At 44.7% G+C, this 21322-nt stretch overlaps 1 long non-coding RNA gene across 2 annotated transcripts in view; it reads right to left on the bottom strand.

The window, feature by feature from the left end:
* The window catches only part of LOC138647396 (uncharacterized), a 144792-nt gene that overhangs the window by 49004 nt on the left and 74466 nt on the right, over nt 1–21322 (bottom strand). For both annotated transcript variants that reach the window (XR_011314955.1, XR_011314957.1), the window contains exon 2: nt 20177–20328. This is a non-coding gene — a long non-coding RNA (uncharacterized lncRNA). The remainder of the gene's footprint in view (nt 1–20176; nt 20329–21322) is intronic.

The following is a 21322-nucleotide window of genomic DNA, read 5'->3' as shown; positions in this document are numbered from 1 at the left end:
TGGTCCCCAATCCTCTATAAACATCCTTCAAAGTAGTAGTTGGTATTAGTGTTACAGTGTCTCGTGTCCTACATCAACTAGACCACATCAGACCAGAAGAACAAAGGGATAAAAAAAAAATAACAATGTCAGCGCCAATTTCACATTTCTACCGCCATCAGAATAAGTAAAATGTTTACAATGAGCCAAGAGCGGCCATAAATCCTCAGGAAGTTATAAAAGGAATCGTCAAAAATAGCAACAGTAGATGATGGAATAAAGCCAGAAGAAGCCGACGCGGGGTGACGAGCCGTGATCGCCCTCCTGAGCATTAAACCACCCTTTAGGAAGGGCACCAGTTCCACGCATTCATTCCCGAGTTATTTTACTGTTCTGTGCTACGTGACAAAGTGGCACGGGCCCCGATGGCATGACAGAGCAATTAGGAGCATCAAAGGCTCCGAGACAATGGTGCCGTCCAGCGGGCGTCTCCCTCATTCCCAAGTGATGCTTTTCACATAGATCACTGCCACCCAGACAGCTCAAGGAGACTTGTTCACCAGAATGACGTCTTTGCCCTGACATCAGAGGGTCCGGCACATGAAAAAACGTGACTACAGTGCCTGAGTACGTGTCAGATTACACCGCTGCGGAGGGTTCCTATGCCCATTGGGCGAGTTACTGGCACACACGTAGAGAGGCGCACTCTAAGAACTCGTAGAGCGATTACTGAACTAATTGTCTGCCCCTTTAAGGCAGAGGTTCGGTGTTCTGCCCAGGCCACAATTTTGCCTATTTTTTGGGGGAAGCATAGTTGCTTACAATGGCCCGGAGACAACAAGGGCCACTTTTGCATTTAATCCTCGACTCTGCACTCTCATTCAAGCCACATATCCAAGCCCGTGCCTCCTCCTGCTGTCTCAAACTCAAAAATATTTCCCGGATCCGAGAATTCCTTGACCGCGACACCACAAAAACACTAGTACATGCCCTTAACATCTCCCACCTTGACTACTGCAACCTCCTACTCTCTGGCCTCCCCTCTAGCACTCTGATACCCCTCCAATCCATCCTACACTCTGCTGCCCAACTAATCCACCTGTCTCCCCGCTACCCCCCAGCCTCTCCCCTATGCCAAGCCCTTCACTGGCTTCCTATCGCCCAGAGACTCCAGTAAAAAACCCTAACCATGATGTACAAAGCCATCCACAACCTGTCTCCTCCATACATCTGTGACCTCGTCTCCTGGTACTTACCTATACGCAACCTCCGATCCTCACAAGATCTCCTTCTCTACTCCCCTCTCATCTCTTCTTCCCACAACCGCATACTAGACTTCTCCCATGCTTCCCCCATACTCGAACTCTCTACCACAACACTTCAGACTTTCGCCTACCATAGAAACCTTCAAAAGGAACCTGAAGACCTACCTCTTCCGACAAGCCTACAACCTGCGGTGATCCTCAACCTACTGAACCGCCTCACAACCAGGTCTACCCTCACCTAGTGTATCCTCACTCATCCCCTGTAGACTGTGAGCCCTTGCGGGCAGGGTGCTCTCTCCTTCTGTACCTTGTATTGCTTATGTTTATTGTGCTCGTCTATATTTGCCCCCTTTTCACATGTAAAGCACCATGGAATAAATGGCGCTATAAATATGTCTGATAATAATAATATTAATAATAATTTAATGGACCCACGAGAACACAAATGGGAATTTCCCCTTTTTGATAAAATTTGATGGGTATGGCGGCCTCCCGACGCTCTTCCATAGTTTATGTTGGGGGAGAGAAGGATCGGGCAGTTGGGATTTTAGCGCTATAACCGTTTTCAGTGGAGATAAGTGACTATCAAAGATGTCTGTCAGCAGCTTTCGCCTCTCTCCCCATTGAAAAACACAATTACTGTCAGGAGTCAGGACCATGATGAAAAAAAGTCATGTGACCCCCAACTTGCTTTGTTGATTGGCTGAGAGTTGACAAGGGGCAGGCACACGTAGAAAAGTGGAATTAAAGGGCCATTAATTTGGCGCATTGACGCCTTCTCGTTCAGCGTTTTCAGGACCTCTGCACATCGTCTGTCAGCCCATTGGCTTGTTGTGGTTCCCCCGTATCCAGGCCTCGGGAGTTCCTGTTTACATAAGATTAGAGCTGATTTGCATGTATCTGCCGGAATGTTCCAATCAATATGGCAAACATTGCCGGTAACATCCTCCTATCACATTTTTTTGATTGCATCTGAATTTACATAGGAAACTATGCACAGGACAGCAGAAAGTTGCCCAACAAGTAAGTTGTGTTCTGGGAAGTGAAATTTCCGATCATCTCCTCGACAGAAGAATTTTCTCAACAGCAAATATTGTCCTGGAACAATCTGTCTCCATTGTAATGTAATTCCTCCCTCGGAGGGGGGAAATGTCTTCGCGGTGATGACTCCGGTCACTTTCTCCTTGCACTTTCTCTACAGTCACTTCTCTTATGTGTAAGATAATAACCGAGGAGTTCGATGACTGCAACAAACCAAATTATTTATTAAAGTAACACATCACTGATGTCCATGAGTTCCGATTCCCGGTATTCCTTGCTCAGTAATGCATTGCCACAATCTGAGGAGTGAAGGACCCCCATTCTAAAGCTTTGGGGGTAACATGGCCATACTAGTGATACTTGTGGTTCCTCACCATCGGAATAAATGACAGGTCCAAGCCACCGGAGCAGACTTCCAGGGAGGTCACTGAGATGGTAGGTAGAGATAGGTTTGTTTTTTTTTCCCCCTAAAGCAGTGACCCTTCTCCCAAATCACACCCCATTGCCTCTCCTATGCCCCCTAAATGCACATTTGGATTATATAGAATCCTTCAATCCCGCACAGAAAACTTCCAGGTTCTCCGCTTTCCAGGAGGCTTCTGCGGCAATCAGGAAAACTGCCAACCATTATGGGAGTTTTGGGGCAGTTTGTGAAAGTTGGCAACTATCTGGTAACCTCATTCTTACCAGGCATAAGTCCTGCCCTGCAACAATCCTGACCCACCCAGGAGCTCCCACTTTCAGGAGGGATTTATGTAACCACCTCCCTTTTTCTAGCCCCAAAAACCCCCAAATTTGATTGGATTGCTTGTGAAAAATTGGGACAGTCCCTACAAATGTGCGGTTGCACAGACCTTGATGAAAAGTGCCCCAAAACTTGTCAAATTTTGGTGCAAAATGTCACATCAAGTTTTAGACCTAGTCATCATGTTTTAGACACTTTTTGAGTCTTATCTACCGGGGGTGTGGCTTATAGTGAAAGGGTGTGGTTCGAAAGGAAAGGGGTGTGGCTTAAAAGGAAAACAGGATGTGGCTTGGAGGAAAAAAACTGGTTAACAGGGAGGGGTGTGGCTTAAAGGAAAACGGAACATGTCTCAGAGAAAAGGGGTAGTATATAGGAATTGTGGATTAAAAGGTGTAATTTAAAGATAAATGGACTGTGGCTTAGAAGGAAAAGTGTGGTTTAGTCAGAAATGGGGTGTGTTTTTTTTAAGGGAAATCAGGTGTGGATTAGAAAGAAAGGTGTGGTTTAGAGGGAAAGGGGGTGCGGTTTAGAAGGAAGGTGTGGTTTAGAGGGAAATGGGGTGTGGTTTAGAAGGAAGGTGTGGTTTAGAGGGAAATGGGGTGTGGTTTAGAAGAAAAGTGTGGTTTAGAGATAAAGGGTGTGTGGTGTAGAAGGTGTGGTTTAGAGGGAATGGGGGTGTGGCTTAGGAAGAAAGGTGAGGTTTAGAGGGAAAAGGGGTGTGGTTTATAAGGAAGGTGTGGTTTAGAGGGAATGGGGTGTGGCTTAGGAAGAAAGGTGTGGTTTAGAGGGAAACAGGGAGTGGTTTAGAAGGAAGGTGGTGTGGCTTAGAAAGAAAGGTGTGGTTTAGAGGGAAAGGGGGTGTGGTTTAGAAGGAGGGTGTGGTTTAGAGGGAAATAGGGTGTGGTTTAGAAGGAAGGTGTGGTTTAGAGGGAAATGGGGTGTGGTTTAGAAGAAAAGTGTAGTTTAGAGATAAAGGGTGTGTGGTGTAGAAGGAAGGTGTGGTTTAGAGGGAATGGGGGTGTGGTTTAGGAAGAAAGGTGAGGTTTAGAGGGAAACGGGGTGTGGTTTATAAGGAAGGTGTGGTTTAGAAGGAAGGTGGTGTGGCTTAGAAAGAAAGGTGTGGCTTAGAGGGAAAGGGGGTGTGGTTTTGAAGGAAGGTGTGGTTTAGAGGGGAAATAGGGTGTGGTTTAGAGGGAATGGGGTGTGGCTTAAGAAGAAAGGTGTGGTTTAGAGGGAAACAGGGAGTGGTTTAGAAGGAAAGTGTGGTTTAGAGGGATACGGGATGTGGCTTGGAAGGAAAGGTGTGGTTTAGAAGGAAAGGGGGGTGGTTTAGAAGGAAGGTGTGTTTTAGAGGGAATGGGGTGTGGCCTGGAAGGAAAGGTGTGATTTAGAGGGGAACGGGGTGTGGTTTAGAAAGAAGGTGTGGTTTAGAGGGAATGGGGTGTGGCCTGGAAGGAAAGGTGTGGTTTGAAGGGGGATTGGAGGGAAGAAAATGGGGCTTAAAGGAAAAATTGAGCGTGGCTTAAAATGCAGTAATGTGCACAATCTCATATCAAAATTTTGGTTCAAAAAAAGTGACGCACAATGGGTGGTTTAAAAGATATAGAAAATGTCTAGTCTTGCACCAAAACTACAATCCAGAATGAGCCACTTTTATAATTTTTAGAACATTTAGACTGTCTAACCTAAATTTGTACTGTCTAAATTTTGGCCATGATTAGTAAATGGTCCATCGTGTGCGTCGGCCTAATGGTGCCTTTGCTTAGGAGCAATGCTATAGGAAAAAGTATCTAGAAAATATGACAATAAGAATGGCCTATCGGAAACAGAGGTACAGTGCTGGCCCCATGTAATTCAAAGGGGGCGACATTAGGAGATTAATGCTGCCATATGCATGAGATTGGGAACCACACTGGTAAGAGATCGGAGGTGTCTCTTATGGGCCGGATGTGTCCGGTGGCATTAATATTTCCTGTATTGGGGCTCACACAGAGAGCAGCTGTTGGGACAGTTATGTCCTCCCCTCGGTTATGAGAATCCCTGCAATAATAGGAGAATTTGTTAATGAAGCAACCAAGACTCATCTGCGAGAACTATGGGTCCTGATGGGGTTTTTAGCCCCTGGCTGCAAACAAGAAAGTCCCCATTTATTGACAACAAGAAGAGTATTTTATAGACAAGAATTGAAGCACAAAGTATATGATGAAGATGGAGAATTGGCTGCGGCACTGAGGTGGTGCCGGTGTATTTTATGTGGAGCGTCCCTTTAATAAAGCACAATGACAGTCCATGCATTCCCCTAATGGCCGCAGTAATTTTTGGTGGTCCTCGTGCACTAATGGCGGTGCAGCTAGAGCCGAGCTCCGCCACGTGCAGTGGGAGATGAGATCTGCGCGTTTCCACAGAAGGCGGCTTTCTCAGAAATACTTGCACGATGACTGGTGTCTTAATCTTCCTCATTCGAGTTACTTGGAAGATGGGCTGCGGCCGCGGAGCATTTCTGCTTTCGAGTTTTATCTCGGCCTGTGGTTTCAATTCTTCGGAAAGAGCTTGTGTGCGTCAGCGGCCGGACAATGTGCAGAGGCGAACTGTCAGTGACGGGAATGAATCGCGCAGAAGAGCACTTCTCCCTTTACGAAAACTGAAAAGCTGGGTGGCAACCAACATGGCTGCCGTTACTGGTCACAGTGGGATTTCCACCCAGTTTACTCATATAAACTGTGCATCCATAGCAGAAATCATGTCTGAGCATAAACAGTCATTTGTCAAATGTCTCAAGATCTCTGCTTGCTGTCAGCGGGTGGAAACATTCTAGTTCCTGTCCAAAGACTGAAAAAATGTAAAAAAAAAAAAAAATCTATTCCTATGAAAGACATTAGCACAAGATAACCTCGGAGACCCTACCTCATGAGGATAACGAGGGTCTCAATACCCGGAGAAAACTAGCTGTGCACAGGACAATGAACACCGAGATAGGACCCCCTGTATTTGATAATGCACATCTTAATTTATTCTAAAAACAGCGCCACATCTGGCCACAGGTTGTGTCAGGCATTGCAGCTCATCTTCATCTTTCACTTTTGCAGTGTTTTTCCTTTGCCAGGCATTTTAGGATGTAGTAACCACACGGTGCACTTCAGCTTTAGTTTCCAGGAAAGGGGAACACGATGGTTTCACTCATTAAGAACTTTTTTTTTATATATATACCCACTGCCCACAGAGAAAAACAAACAATCTATAGTTTCTATTCTCTTACAGAGAAGAAGGTTTCATTTTTGCTTCTACATGTCATGGTTTAAGTTCAGCCTTTATCCAAAGCGACCATGCAAAGAGAGCGTGAAACTATAACTGCACCCCCCCATAAGTAAGATTAGTGCAAAACAAAGGAACGTTATCCCTACTACCGTATGGGCTTCAGATGAGCGCGCCAAAAACTGTAGGGTATTATGCGCTGGTTATGTAGCGCCATCATATTCTGCAGCATTTTACAGACATCGGCACTGTCCCCATTGGGGCTCACAATCTAGACTTTGGAATGTGGGAGGAAGCACAGGCAAACAGGGGAAGAACATACACACTCCTTGCAGATGTCATCCTTGTGGAATTTTGACCCAGGACCTCAGAGCTGTAAAGCAACAATGCTAACCACTAAGCCACCCTGTCCCAGCATGCTCTAACTGGCATACTGGGAATCACAGGTGTGCAACAGTGCCAACCACTGAGCCACCATACTCCCAGGATGCCATGACTGGAATATTTGGAATCGTAGGTGTGCTACAGTGCTAACCACTGAGCCACCCAGCATGCCCTGACTGGCATACTGGGAATTGTAGGGGTGCAACAGTGCTACCCACTGAGCCACCCAGCATGCCCTGACTGGCATGCAGGGAATCACAGGTTTCCAACAGTGCTAACCACTAAGCCACTATATTCCCTACATGCCCTGACTGGCATGCTGGGAATTGTAGGTGTGCAACAGATGGAGATCCACAGGTTGATGAGGATTTTGGAAACCTCATTAAGTTACCGATCACTGCAAGGGCATTGGTTGGTTGGAGGAAAGAAAGATGTAGCATAGTCATGGGTCTTTTCCAAATCCATGCTCCGATGCCTCCTTCGCGCCCCTTTATCCTCTGCCTCATGTCATGCACAAATAACCTGGAAGCTCTTTGGAGGAACCAAGGAGAATTCCCAAATTTTCCATGAGTCTGGGAAGTCTCTCCTTTTTCCGGAAGCCTCTCGGAAGAATTGACAAGTATTTCAAAATACTTCCCCTTTAAAAAAAAAAGTTTACAGTGGAACCTTATGACTTCTGTAGAGTCTTCCAACAATCTCATGATGTTTCCTGTCGGGGAGAACGGATGGGACAGGTTAAACTTGTACCTGTCTCACCATTTATTATCCAGAGGCACCTGGCAGCCATTTATCGCAGACTTAATTTAAAAAAATAAAATGGGGGAATAAGACAGAAATCCATTTAGGATTATTTAAAAATTATGCAGGAAAATAACTGGAATTATTTGTACTCTTACCCCCCTTCTACATGTAGGACCTTAGGCAGCTGCCCCTAATGCCCACTGTTCCCCCATGTGTAATGTTGCTGCAGGAATCAATCTCTTCCAGGCAACTGGGGGTTAATAATACATGGAGGCTCCAAAGGGACAAAGTAAACCATTGCAGACAGAACGGGATTCCTTTTGGGCAAAGTCTACTGATCTTGGCTGGGAAGGTAACAGTAACAACTGTGTGTGCAGGACAAGCCAACTCACAGTTTCCAAGTGGTGCGGTATCTGGCCGTCCGAGCCTGCGAGATCCTCGCTCAGGGCGGCGATATAGAAATGGCAATATCATTTTATTTTTCTTTACTTTTTGCAGAGAAATCCAGAGAAAGGGGGTGAACTCTTTATTTACACTAATGTCCAAGCATTCCCCTCCTGATTGGATGGGGACTGGCACACCGTGATAGGAGTAGTAGTTAAAAGCGGCCTCACCCTGGCAGAAAATCGAGGCAAATCTCCATTTTTCTCTGCCCATCGATCCTGCCAGTAAATACCACAATGACTCATTCTACACCTACGTGACAACCCACTATACAATGGAACGGCAGCGTGGTAAAAAATATTACAGCGCAAGTCGGGTCAAAGACGGATGAAAATGTGCCAGAATCATGTACGGGTTGTGACTGCATCTTCTGTACCTGCCATTATAATAGTTCTGCATGCGTATCAATAGTACTCCTGTCCTGAATATACATGAAACCTTGTTCCCCATTCATCCGTTTGCCTAAAACGGTTTCAAATGCTGCAAACATTTGCATAGTTGTGCAAAAATGTTGCAATGTTAAGTGTTTTTACACTAGACCAGCCTGGAAAAACAACTTTTCCGAAAACTTCCTGGAATGGCACATGAGAACGTAAAGACTTTAGAGGCACAAACCTCTCAATAAATCTTTGCGTGTCCTACTGCAGCGCACTGGTCATCAAGAAAGGCAGAGCGATCAGTGGACACGGGCTTCTTCCTCACCATCCAGAGCACTGTACATTCCCTTCATAGAGGGCGAATATTCACTTTGCTGTCCTTTCCCATACTCCAAATATCCTGGGGTCATGGCTTGTTTGGTGATTAGAAAAAAACAGCTGGAAAATCCATGCCCATATCGTGATTGATCATATTTATGGTTTCAGAAAAAAAATTAAGATTAGAGCCCCTTCTGATCCTGGCTATCCTGACCAGGTGGATAAATACATTTTTGACAGCTGCCACCAGCTTTATCATTCCCAAGAAGAGTCATAGAGGGTCTGAAACTTGTGTAAATTAATACCAGCAGGGATAGGACCAGTTGGCTACATATGACACTAGTATGACCACAGGTATGCCCCTCTTACCAGCATTGAGTTACAACCAACTGTTTATTCCCTTCTGTAAGAAGACATTTTATGGTGATGTCAGCCCTCGGATTGTGTTAGACATGGACCATGTGCTTTTTAAAAGTAATATTACATAAAACTCATATTACTTATAATGTAAACATTAAAGAACTTCAAACCACTTCCCTTATGGAGGAAACCTTCCTCCTCCCTCCTCTCGTGGAGGAGGCCTTCCGTCTCATCCCTACCCTCGCAGAGGCGTCCTTCAGTCTCAACCCTCCTCTCGCGGAGGCAACCTTACATCTCCTCCCTCCCCTCGCAGAGACGACCTTCCATCTCCTTCAGTCTCATCCCTCCCCTCGTGGAGGAAACCTTCTGTCTCGTCCCTCACGGAGGCAACCTTCCATCTCCTCCCTTCGCGGAGACGACCTTCTGTCTCGTCCCTCCCCTCATGGAGGAGCCTTCCGTCTCCTCCCCCCCTCGCAAAGACGACTTTCCATCTCCTCCCTCCCCTCGTGGAGGCGACCTTCTGTCTCAACCCTCATCTCACGGAGGAGACCTTCCACCTCCTCCCCTCGCGGAGGCACCCTTCCGTCTCGTCCCTCCCCTCACGGAGGAGCCTTCCGTCTCCTCCCCTCGCAGAGACGACCTTCCATCTCCTCCCTCCCCTCGTGGAGGCGACCTTTTGTCTCGACCCTCACGGAGGAGACCTTCCACCTCCTCCCCTCGCAGAGGTGCCCTTCCATCTTGTCCCTCCCCTCGCCGAGGAGACCTCCCGTCTCATCCCTCCCGTCTCGTCCCTCCTCTTATGATGGAGCCTGTCCAGGTTCTCACTTCTGGGGAGCGATACTTGTGAGAACCTGCTGTATCAGGCATTCCTTTCTCACCCTGGTAAATATCGCTAATGTATTACCAATATATCATCTTATTGTCGTTGCTTTATTTTTGTCTACCGTCTATTGTATATTTTTTCCACTTATATGAATTTATACGGACTATGTATTTATACTATTTATTATCTATTTTATTATATTTTGTGGAACAAAATTTAAAACCAGGGTTTTCCCATTATATCAGTGCCTGTCTGATGAAAAGGCATTATTTGGACTATAATTTTAAGTGTTTTCATCCTTTCTTTTTGTCTATGTTAATTTCTTGTCTTGCCAATTTTCTTTAATATAATTCATTTTTGTCACCATGTATGTATGCCTCCCAGATGAAGGAGCCAGACGGGCTCTGAAACGCGTAGCAAAGAATAAAGTTTTAACATTACTCTATTGGTATGATCATTCACACCAGTGGCAGCGCTGAACCTAACCACCATCCTCATTTCCCTTTACAGGATTTTTGTTAAAATGGATGTGCACATGCTTTCCTCCCTATAACATTCTCTTTTTGATCCATGCTTCCGGCTCCTCCCCTTATGGAGAGAATCTTCAGGCTCCTCCCTTTATGGAGAGGACCTTCAGGCTCCTCCCTTTCTGGAGAGGACCTTCAGGCTCCTCCCTTTCTGGAGAGGATCTTCAGGCTCCTCCCTTTATGGAGAGGACCTTCAGGCTCCTCCCCTTATGGAGAGGACCTTCAGGCTCCTCCTTTTATTATATCAATATGCAACACCTCCCTTCTCCCTATTGGATTAGTTTCTTGATCTGCCTTCCTTTCCGAGTTTGTGCTAATGCACAGTAATAGGTCAGAGCTGCAGTGTAAAGCATGAGGAGGGAAAGGGCAGTCAGATGCCATATACAGTAAGTGATATTTTAAAAGCGGAATTTATATACTATATAGGAGAAGATGCTTTACACCTGTAGGCCTATGTAGTTTACAGCAGTTGATATTGGTGTCTATAATAATTAACACCTGCAGTGTCTTATTGAAATTTTGGATTCCTATTATATGATACTTTAGGGCTGGAGCCTATATAATATAGAGAAATTCAATAACTGTGCGCCTCTCCTAAAAGCAGCCATTGTACATTTAAAATCCAAATGTTTTATTATATTAATTAAGTATACATTTTGGGGCCCTGTACTATACAGTATTAAAACCATAGATGACATAGTGGTGACATTCCAAATCTGAGCTCCACTTGCACTATAAGTTAATTTCTGTTTTTGCTCCATGCATAACAGTCACTTGGAATAATAAAATAATAGTGTGTGGCCACGCCCAGTTATTTAGGACCACCCCTGAGGAGCATAAGTGGACTTTTAGAGGTGAAGTTTTGGTCTGTGGTCTATAATACTATATCAAATAGATTGGAGCCATGCAACATGAAACATTTATCATTTCACATAGTTAAAGGGAACCTGTCACCCCGTCTTTTCAGTAGGAGATAAAAATACCGTTAAATAGGGCCTGAGCTGTGCATTACAATAGGGCATTTTTTGTCCCCTGATTCCCTACCTATGCTGCCGAAATACCTTACAAAAGTGGCCTTTTTCGCCTGTCAATCAGGCTGGTCAGGTCGGATGGGCGTGGTCACAGCGCTGTTTCTCCCCCACATCTTGCTTATGTTCCCGTTGGTGGCGTAGTGCTTCTCGCATGCGCAAGTGCCGAATGCACTGTGCAGCTGCAGAAAAAAGCGCGCTCGCCGCTATTCAGCGGTTTCTCGGAGATTCGAACTCGGCTTCAGGAAAATGGCCGCCGCGATGTCCATCTGCGCACGCGCGGCATCCCGCGGCCATTTTCCTGAAGCCCCGGGAAGCAGGAGACTCCATCTGCGCACGCGCGGCCTCAGGAAGATGGCCGCGCCCACCGAGAAACCGCTGAATAGCGGCGAGCGCACTCTTTTTCTACAGCTGCGCAGTGCATTCGGCACTTGCGCATGCGAGAAGCACTACTCCACCAACGGGAACATAAGCAAGATGTGGGGGAGAAACAGCGCTGTGACCACGCCCACCCGACCTGACCAGCCTGATTGACAGGCGAAAAAGGCCACTTTTGTAAGGTATTTCGGCAGCATAGGTAGGGAATCGGGGGACAAAAAATACCCTATTGTAATGCACAGCTCAGGCCCTATTTAACGGTACTTTTATCTCCTACTGAAAAAACGGGGTGACAGGTTCCCTTTAACCCTGCTGTTCTGTTGGTCAAAAATGACCGACTTTGAACTTCAATATTCTTTAACATATTCAAGATGCGGCTCTGAAACCCGTGGCCGACCGACCCATCCTCATTTAAGTCAATCAACCACAAGTTTCAGAACCGCATCTTGAACACCCCAAAAAATACCAAAGTTCAAAATAGGTCTCCCCAGACCGAACAGAACAGCAGGGTTAAAGACATCTTAGCAGAAACCAGATGAGACAACTGATCACAGACAAAGGAAGCAGTAGATCCCTTATGTTCCTGCCCCTTATTTACTTGCAGTCAAAGAAAACGATTTTCACGACCGGTTTGTTCACAACTGAAATGCTGCAAAATGCGACAGTTCCGGTCTCTGCTCACTGAATTAGGTCCCATCCCATAAATACAGGTGGAGCTGTTCACACCTAAGAATAGCGCTGTATCTTATAGGGACTTATAAATAGTATTTGCAGGCAGCCACCTAGAAGTTTTAATTACAGGTGTCTCGAAATATCTGAGCCATTCATTAACAGCTGTGATCCGACACCGTGCCATAAGGACAGCTACAAAAGGTCATTCACGGGATGCCGCCAACCTTACAACTTTAGCGTTACCTGGAAAGAAGGAGTCTATAGCTGCGCCATTATTTCCGCCTTGTGTGTTTAAATAGGCCTGGGATTAAAGAGACACCACACCTAAAGCCATGCACTCAGGAGGGCTTATGCTCATAAAAGGTAGCTAGTACGGACAAGCAGAGCTGCAGTGTACAGCAGGGAGGAGGGGCAGAACAGCAGGAATATATTTCATATTGTATTGATATTATTTATAAAAATTACTGCCCCACAGTACCCTACAATACCATGATGTAATGCTTAAATACCATAATACAGTGTTAAAATACCACCATGTACTGCAATGCTATAATAACACATTGACACAGTGCTTAAATACCACCATATAGTGCTCTATTATAACCACACAGTGCTTAAACAATACCTTGACAGAGAAATACCGTAATATCACCATACAGAAATACCGTAACAGTGCCAATATAACCATAAATACCGTAACACAGTACCTAATATCACCATACAGAAATACCGTAACATAGTGCCTAATATCACCATAAATACCGTAACACAATGCCTAATATTACCATAAAGAAATACTGTAACATTGGCTAATATCATACAGGAATACCGTAACAGTGCCTAATATCACCATCCAGAAATACCGTAACATAGTGCCTAATATCACCATAAATACCGTAACAGTGCCTAATATCACCATAAATACCGTAACAGTACCTAATATCACCATACAGAAATACCGTAACACAGTGCCTAATATCACCATACAGAAATACCGAAACAGTGCCTAATATCACCATACATAAATACTGTAGCAGTGGCTAATTTCACCATACAGAAATACCGTAACAGTGCCTAATATCACCATACATAAATACTGTAACAGTGGCTAATATCACCATACAGGAAAACCGTAAGTGCCTAATATCAACATCCAGAAATACCGTAACATAGTGCCAATATAACCATAAATACCGTAACACTGTACCCAATATCACCATACAGAAATACTGTAACAGTGCCTAATATTACCATAAAGAAATACCGTAACAGTGGCTAATATCACCATACAAAAATACCGCAACAGTGCCTAATATCACCATAAATACCGTAACACAGTGCCTAATATCACCATAAATACCGTAACAGTGCCTAATATCACAATACCATAACAGTGCCCAATATCACCATACAGAAATACCGTAACAGTGCTTATTATCACCATAAATACCGTAATATAGTGCCTAATATCACCATAAATACCGTAACAGTGGCTAATATCACCATACAGAAATACCGTAACAGTGCCTAATATCACCATAAATACTGTAACAGTGCCTAATATCACCATACAGAGATACCGTAACAGTTCCTAATATCACCATAAATACTGTAACACAGTGCCTAATATCACCATACAGAGATACCGTAACAGTGCCTAATATCACCATACAGAAATACAGTAACAGTGCCTAATATCACCATAAATACTGTAACAGTGCCTAATATCACCATACAGAAATACCGTAACAGTGCCTAATATCACCATAAATACTGTAACAGTGCCTAATATCGCCATACAGCGATACCGTAACACAGTGCCTAATATCGCCATACAGAGATACCGTAACACGGTGCCTAATATCACCATACAGAGATACCGTAACAGTGCCTAATATCACCATAAATACTGTAACAGTGCCTAATAGTGCCATACAGAGATACCGTAACACAGTGCCTAATATCGCCATACAGAGATACCGTAACACAGTGCCTAATATCACCAGAGATACTGTAACATAGTGCCCAATATCACCATAAATACTGTAACAGTGCCTAATATCACCATACAGAAATACCATAACAGTGCCTAATATCACCATAAATACTGTAACAGTGCATAATATCACCATACAGAAATACAGTAACAGTGCCTAATATCACCATAAATACCGTAACAGTGCCTAATATCACCACAAATACCATAACAAAGTGGCTAATATCACCATACAGGAATACCGTAACACAGTGCCTAATATCACCATAAAGAAATACTGTAACAGTGCCTAATATCACCATAAATACCGTAACAGTGCCTAATATCACCACAAATACCATAACACAGTGCCTAATATCACCATAAAGAAATACTGTAACAGTGGCTAATATCACCATACAGGAATACCATAACACAGTGCCCAATATCACCATAAATACCGTAACACAGTGCCTAATATCACCATACAGAAATACTGTAACAGTGCCTAATATCACCATAAATACCGTAACACAGTGCCTAATATCACCATAAATACCGTAACACAGTGCCTAATATCACCATAAATACCGTAACAGTACCTAATATCACCATACAGAAATACCGTAACACAGTGCCTAATATCACCATACAGAAATACCGTAACAGTGCCTAATATCACCATAAAGAAATACCGTAACAGTGCCTAATATCACCATAAATACTGTAACACAGTGTCTAATATCACCATACAGAGGTGCAGTAACAGTGCCTAATATTACCATAAAGAAATACTGTAACAGTGGCTAATATCACCATACAGAGATACAGTAACACAGTGCCTAATATCACCATAAATACCGTAACAGTGCCTAAAATCACCATAAATACCGTAACAGTGGCTAATATCACCATACAGAAATACCGTAACAGTGTCTAATATCACCATAAATACTGCAACAGTGCCTAATATCACCATACAGAGACACCGTAACACAGTGCCTAATATCACCATAAATACCATAACAGTGCCTAATATCACCATAAATACCGTAACAGTGCCTAATATCACCATACAGAAATACCGTAACACAGTGGCTAATATCACCATAAATACCGTAACATAGTGGCTAATATCACCATACAGGAATACCGTAACAGTGCCTAATATCACCATAAATACCGTAACACAGTGCCTAATATCACCATAAATACCGTAACACAGTGCCTAATATCACCATACAGAGATACCGCAACACGGTGGCTAATATCACCACACAGAAATACCGTAACACAGTGCCTAATATCACCATACAGAAATACTGTAACAGTGCCTAATCTATCCACAGATTTCACACGCTTCCGATCACACATGGACACTAATGGCTTCCCCTTTTTTTCCCTTGTGTTTGCTGCTCATACCACTCCCAAATCTGACTACGACGGGACCGGATCCACCACGCGATGCCCCCATGTGATGCGACCGGACCCACTACGTGATACCCCCCACCCCGCAGATACTGAATGCAAATTGTGCATCAACAATCTGATACTTAAGATTAATCGTCACCCGAATAAAGATCGAAACTGCTAAGAAGTCAAGAGATTTAATGACCCCTCCATAAATGCGGTGGCTCCGTGTTCCCCGCAGCAGACGCTGACAATTATACACGCGCTGCCGATACACTGGAGAGATCACATCCAGATGTCTGGAAAGGGACGTCATCCAAAAATTCACCAACGTCAGAAAATTCTATTACCAGGTTCCAATAAATCTGGGAACCCTGGGAGAGTCAACGCTAGGCGTCCATGCACATGGGGGCACCAGGGTCCAATCCGACTGGGGACCCTGGGAGTGCCAATGCTAGGCGTCCATGCACATGGGGGCATCAGGGTCCAATCCGACTGGGGACCCTGGGAGAGTCAACGCTAGGCGTCCATGCACATAGGGGCATCAGGGTCCAATCCGACTGGGGACCCTGGGAGTGCCAATGCTAGGCGTCCATGCACATGGGGGCATCAGGGTCCAATCCGACTGGGGACCCTGGGAGTGCCAATGCTAGGCGTCCATGCACATAGGGGCATCAGGGTCCAATCCGACTGGGGACCCTGGGAGTGCCAATGCTAGGTGTCCATGCACATGGGGGCACCAGGGTCCAATCCGACTGGGGACCCCGGGAGTGCCAATGCTAGGTGTCCATGCACATGGGGGCACCAGGGTCCAATCCAACTGGTGACCCTGGGAGTGCCAATGCTAGGCGTCCATGCACATGGGGGCATCAGGGTCCAATCCGACTGGGTACCCTGGGAGTGCCAATGCTAGGCGTCCATGCACATGGGGGCATCAGGGTCCAATCCGACTGGGGACCCTGGGAGTGCCAATGCTAGGCATCCATGCACATGGGGGCATCAGGGTCCAATCCGACTGGGGACCCTGGGAGTGCCAATGCTAGGTGTCCATGCACATGGGGGCATCAGGGTCCAATCCGACTGGGGACCCTGGGAGTGCCAATGCTAGGCATCCATGCACATGGGGGCATCAGGGTCCAATCCGACTGGGGACCCTGGGAGTGCCAATGCTAGGTGTCCATGCACATGGGGGCAAGTTTTAGGAACTTAAATCTGCTGTCCAGGATTAAAAAAATATGTCTACTTTCATCCAAAACAGCACCACCCCAGTCTCCAGTTTCTTAGTGGTATTGCAGCTAAGTCCATAAAGTACAATACCAGACACAACCTGGGGTGGCGCTGTTTTGACAAGGAGGCAGCTATGTTCCTCTAATCCTGGAGAACCCGTGTGAAGTTTTGCTCTGCGCAGAACCTTCTACTGACCCAATCGCCTCGGGGTCTGCCATATTGTGCCCATATAATACTGCCCAACCAACAGACTAAGGAATGGAGCAGAATCCAGGGCCTCAAGAATGGCCCCATGTATGGAACGGGGGCTGCAAATTTGCTGGTGGCTATAATGACAGACATATTGGCTGACACCCAGCATTCCTAGGGACAGAAAAGGGGCAATTTTATATTTTAGGAGTGAATGTTAAGTATTTGTAATGCAAGGAAGAAAATAATGATATGCAAAGGAAGGGACGATGATGGGTTGAAAGTCTGAGAACCTCCGCCGCCGTCCGATCATTACTGGGCCAATAATGAAGTCATCAGATGAGTTCCTGGGTCTCCGGCAGCAGAAGCTTTCATCTCTTTCATTCCCTTTTTACTTCTTCTACTTCCTTCTTCCTTCAGCAGTGAAGCGTAGCTAACCGCCTCCCCGGCTGATGGGAAAAATGTAATCAATGACATGAGCCCCATCAGCTCTTGGCAGAGGAAACAAGGAAAAGTGAACAAAGAGCATTCTCCAGATGATCCAGATCTTCCCATAGCGAAATGTACAGATATGCCCGACCCCGGAGTAGTGTGACTGCAAGAGCACAAGCAATGTATGCACACAGACACTCCAGCAGAATAGTGAGTGCAGCTCTGGGGTATAATATAGGGTGTAACTCAGGATCAGTAATGTAATGTATGTACACAGTGACTGCACCAGCAGAATAGTGAGTGCAGCTCTGGGGTATAATACAGGATGTAACTCAGGATCAGTAATGTAATGTATGTACACAGTGACTGCACCAGCAGAATAGTGAGTGCAGCTCTGGAGCATAATACAGGATGTAACTCAGGATCAGTAATGTAATGTATGTACACAGTAACTGCACCAGCAGAATAGTGAGTGCAGCTCTGGGGTATAATATAGGGTGTAACTCAGGATCAGTAATGTAATGTATGTACACAGTGACTGCACCAGCAGAATAATGAGTGCAGCTCTGGGGTATAATACAGGATGTAACTCAGGATCAGTAATGTAATGTATGTACACAGTGACTGCACCAGCAGAATAGTGAGTGCAGCTCTGGAGTATAATACAGGATGTAACTCAGGATCAGTAATGTAATGTATGTACACAGTGACTGCACCAGCAGAATAGTGAGTGCAGCTCTGGAGTATAATACAGGATGTAACTCAGGATCAGTAATGTAATGTATGTACACAGTGACTGCACCAGCAGAATAGTGAGTGCAGCTCTGGAGTATAATACAGGATGTAACTCAGGATCAGTATTGTAATGTATGTACACAGTGACTGCACCAGCAGAATAGTGAGTGCAGCTCTGGAGTATAATACAGGATGTAACTCAGGATCAGTATTGTAATGTATGTACACAGTGACTGCACCAGCAGAATAGCGAGTGCAGCTCTGGGGTATAATACAGGATGTAACTCAGGATCAGTAATGTAATGTATGTACACAGTGACTGCACCAGCAGAATAGTGAGTGCAGCTCTGGAGTATAATACAGGATGTAACTCAGGATCACTAATGTAATGTATGTACACAGTGACTGTCATAGAAATTTGTGGTCCATCACCATCAAACCAGGAAAAACCACTTTAGCCAAGTACCTACAGTTAATGAGAGATAGTTTTCGCTGTAACTTGTGTAATATATGAAGGTCTCTGAGGTTTCTTGTCCCATAATGCCAAAGAAAATGCAGTGTCACAGTTACACGCTCAGTTTTCCCTCAATACACAGCGGATGGCCTATACACCTTATGCAGGAAAGCTATTGAAACCTGAAATTCTCCATTTAAAAGGCAAAATGTCAGCGGCTTGATTGATAGGCCGAGATGTCGATTGAACATGTGATGTAATTGCTGAGCCCGGTGGCCTTTGTCCTCTCCGGGGAATGCTGCCTTCTAAGAAATTATTAAAGAGCTAATCATGAATATATAGCACCTGAGCTCTCGCCCCTTGAAGACGCTGTCACTGTATAACTGCTGCGCCGAGACCACGCGCTCCACGGTGTCAGCACCTTCTCAGGTGCCAAGACCTGGCACACGGGCACCACAAGACATGAACTTTGTGAATTATGCCGATTACTAAATAACTCTACAATAACACTGCAAAGAGAGCAATGGTTATTTTTTTGGGGGGAAATGACTTGGGATCAGCAGTTCAACTTGAGATCAAAGGAAAGGTCGCGCAGGTCACTTTAGGATCAGGCGTTGGATGGTTAATAAATTACTTATTTCTAATTAAGAAAAAAAATAAGCAGATATTTTTAAAAGGCAAATGTCTCCTGCAGTGGGTCTTCCCCTTTAAAAAAAAAAAGAAAAGAAAAAATAATCCGTTCAAACCAATGGAATAATTGACATTTTCCCAACATTAAAGATTACAAAATGAGGTATTTTTTTAGGTGGACCCATTGAAGGAAGATGGTCAAAAAGTACTGATCAAAAGGAACCTGAAGACCGACCTCTTCCGACAAGCCTACAACCTGCAGTAATCACCGATCAACCAAACCGCTGCATGACCATCTCTACCCTCACCTACTGTATTCTCACCCATCCCTTGTAGATTGTGAGCCCTCGCGGGCAGGGTCCTCTCCTCCTGGACCAGTCGTGACTTGTATTTTTTTTTTTTATGTATACCCTTTTGACATGTAAAGCGCCGTGGAATAAATGGCCCTATAATAATATATAATAATAATCCTAGGGGGTTGTGTTGTAATTAATAGTGAAACTTTTCATGAAGGGCTCATTTTCCCTACAACACCCCAGCAGGTGAAATGAAGTATTACAACAGTTCTTAATTAAATCAATGGATTATGTGAGCAATGTATGTTGGGTCCTCCAAAGAGAGACTTATTGTAACCACTGTAATAACAATTCAGAAGATATTCCTTGCTCCATAGAAGATAGTTGAGCATATTTCCAGAAATTGGACTCAGGCAGATTTGGTAAATTCTATGAGAAAAGTCAATTTCCACTTCTAATTTAATTGATGCATGAAAAAGAAAAAAACTACATACTCCGCTCTCCATGGCTGTTTTATCTTCGTTCCAGGTGGTTAGATCTTCCGTTCATTATGCCCCATGATGTCATATGGGGTGCGATACACATTAGAATCTCGTCCCACATAAGCCCAGTGAATGGAAGACCCAGCCGGAAGAGGCCAGAGGCGCTAGAATAAATAATAATAATAATCTTTATTTATATAGCGCCAACATATTCCGCAGCGCTTTTACCGTTTAACAGCTTCAATCACAACAGTCATAAGTAACAATGTTAACAATACAATAATTAAAGCAACACATGACGACCCTGCTCATTAGAGCTTACAATCTACAATGAGGTGCGGAGATACAAAGTACAGGTGTGTATTTACAATAATGTTTTTAAGACAGAAGACCCATTCCGAGGATCAACAGTGGTGGCAAAAAGGTGGGTTTTTTTTTCTGTTTTTCTTTTTTGGACCCCTCCCACGCCTTTTACAATCCAGAAAAACAGCGACCAGTCATAAAAAAAAAACAATTAAATCAACATAAGATCAGTATCCTACACTTCACCATATCTTAATAGACCCAAAAATTCTACGTGAACCCCATAGTACTGCTGCTTTTTAACATCCCCACCTAAATGTTTGTACAACTTAAGGTTACTTTCTTGACCAAGAAACTGCAAAAACGCTCGTACACACCCACATCATCTCTCGCCTTGACTATTGCAACCTCCTCCTCTGTGGCCTCCCCTCTAACACTCTCACACCCCTCCAATCTATTCTAAACTCTGCTGCCCGACTAATGCACCTGTCCCCCCGCTATTCCCCGACCTCTCCCCTATGCCAAGCCCTTCACTGGCTTCCTATTGTCCAGAGGCTCCAGTACAAAACCCTAACCATGACATACAAAGCCATCCACAACCTGTCTCCTCCATACATCTGCGACATGGTCTCCCAGTACTTACTTATACACAACCTCAGATACTCTCAAGACCTCCTCCTCTACTCTCCTCTTATCTCTTCTTCCCACAATCGCATACAAGACTTCTCCCGTGCTTCCCCCATACTCTGGAACTCTCTACCACAACACATCAGACTCTCGCCTACCATAGAAACCTTCAAAAAGAACCTGAAGACCTACTTCTTCGACAAGCCTACAGCCTGCAGTGATCCTCAG

This window comes from Ranitomeya imitator, chromosome 8, assembly GCF_032444005.1.
Source record: "Ranitomeya imitator isolate aRanImi1 chromosome 8, aRanImi1.pri, whole genome shotgun sequence".
NCBI classification, from domain to species: Eukaryota; Metazoa; Chordata; class Amphibia; order Anura; family Dendrobatidae; genus Ranitomeya; species Ranitomeya imitator.
The sequence above is the reverse complement of the archived record's forward strand: the minus strand, read 5'-3'. Positions and strand labels throughout refer to the sequence as shown.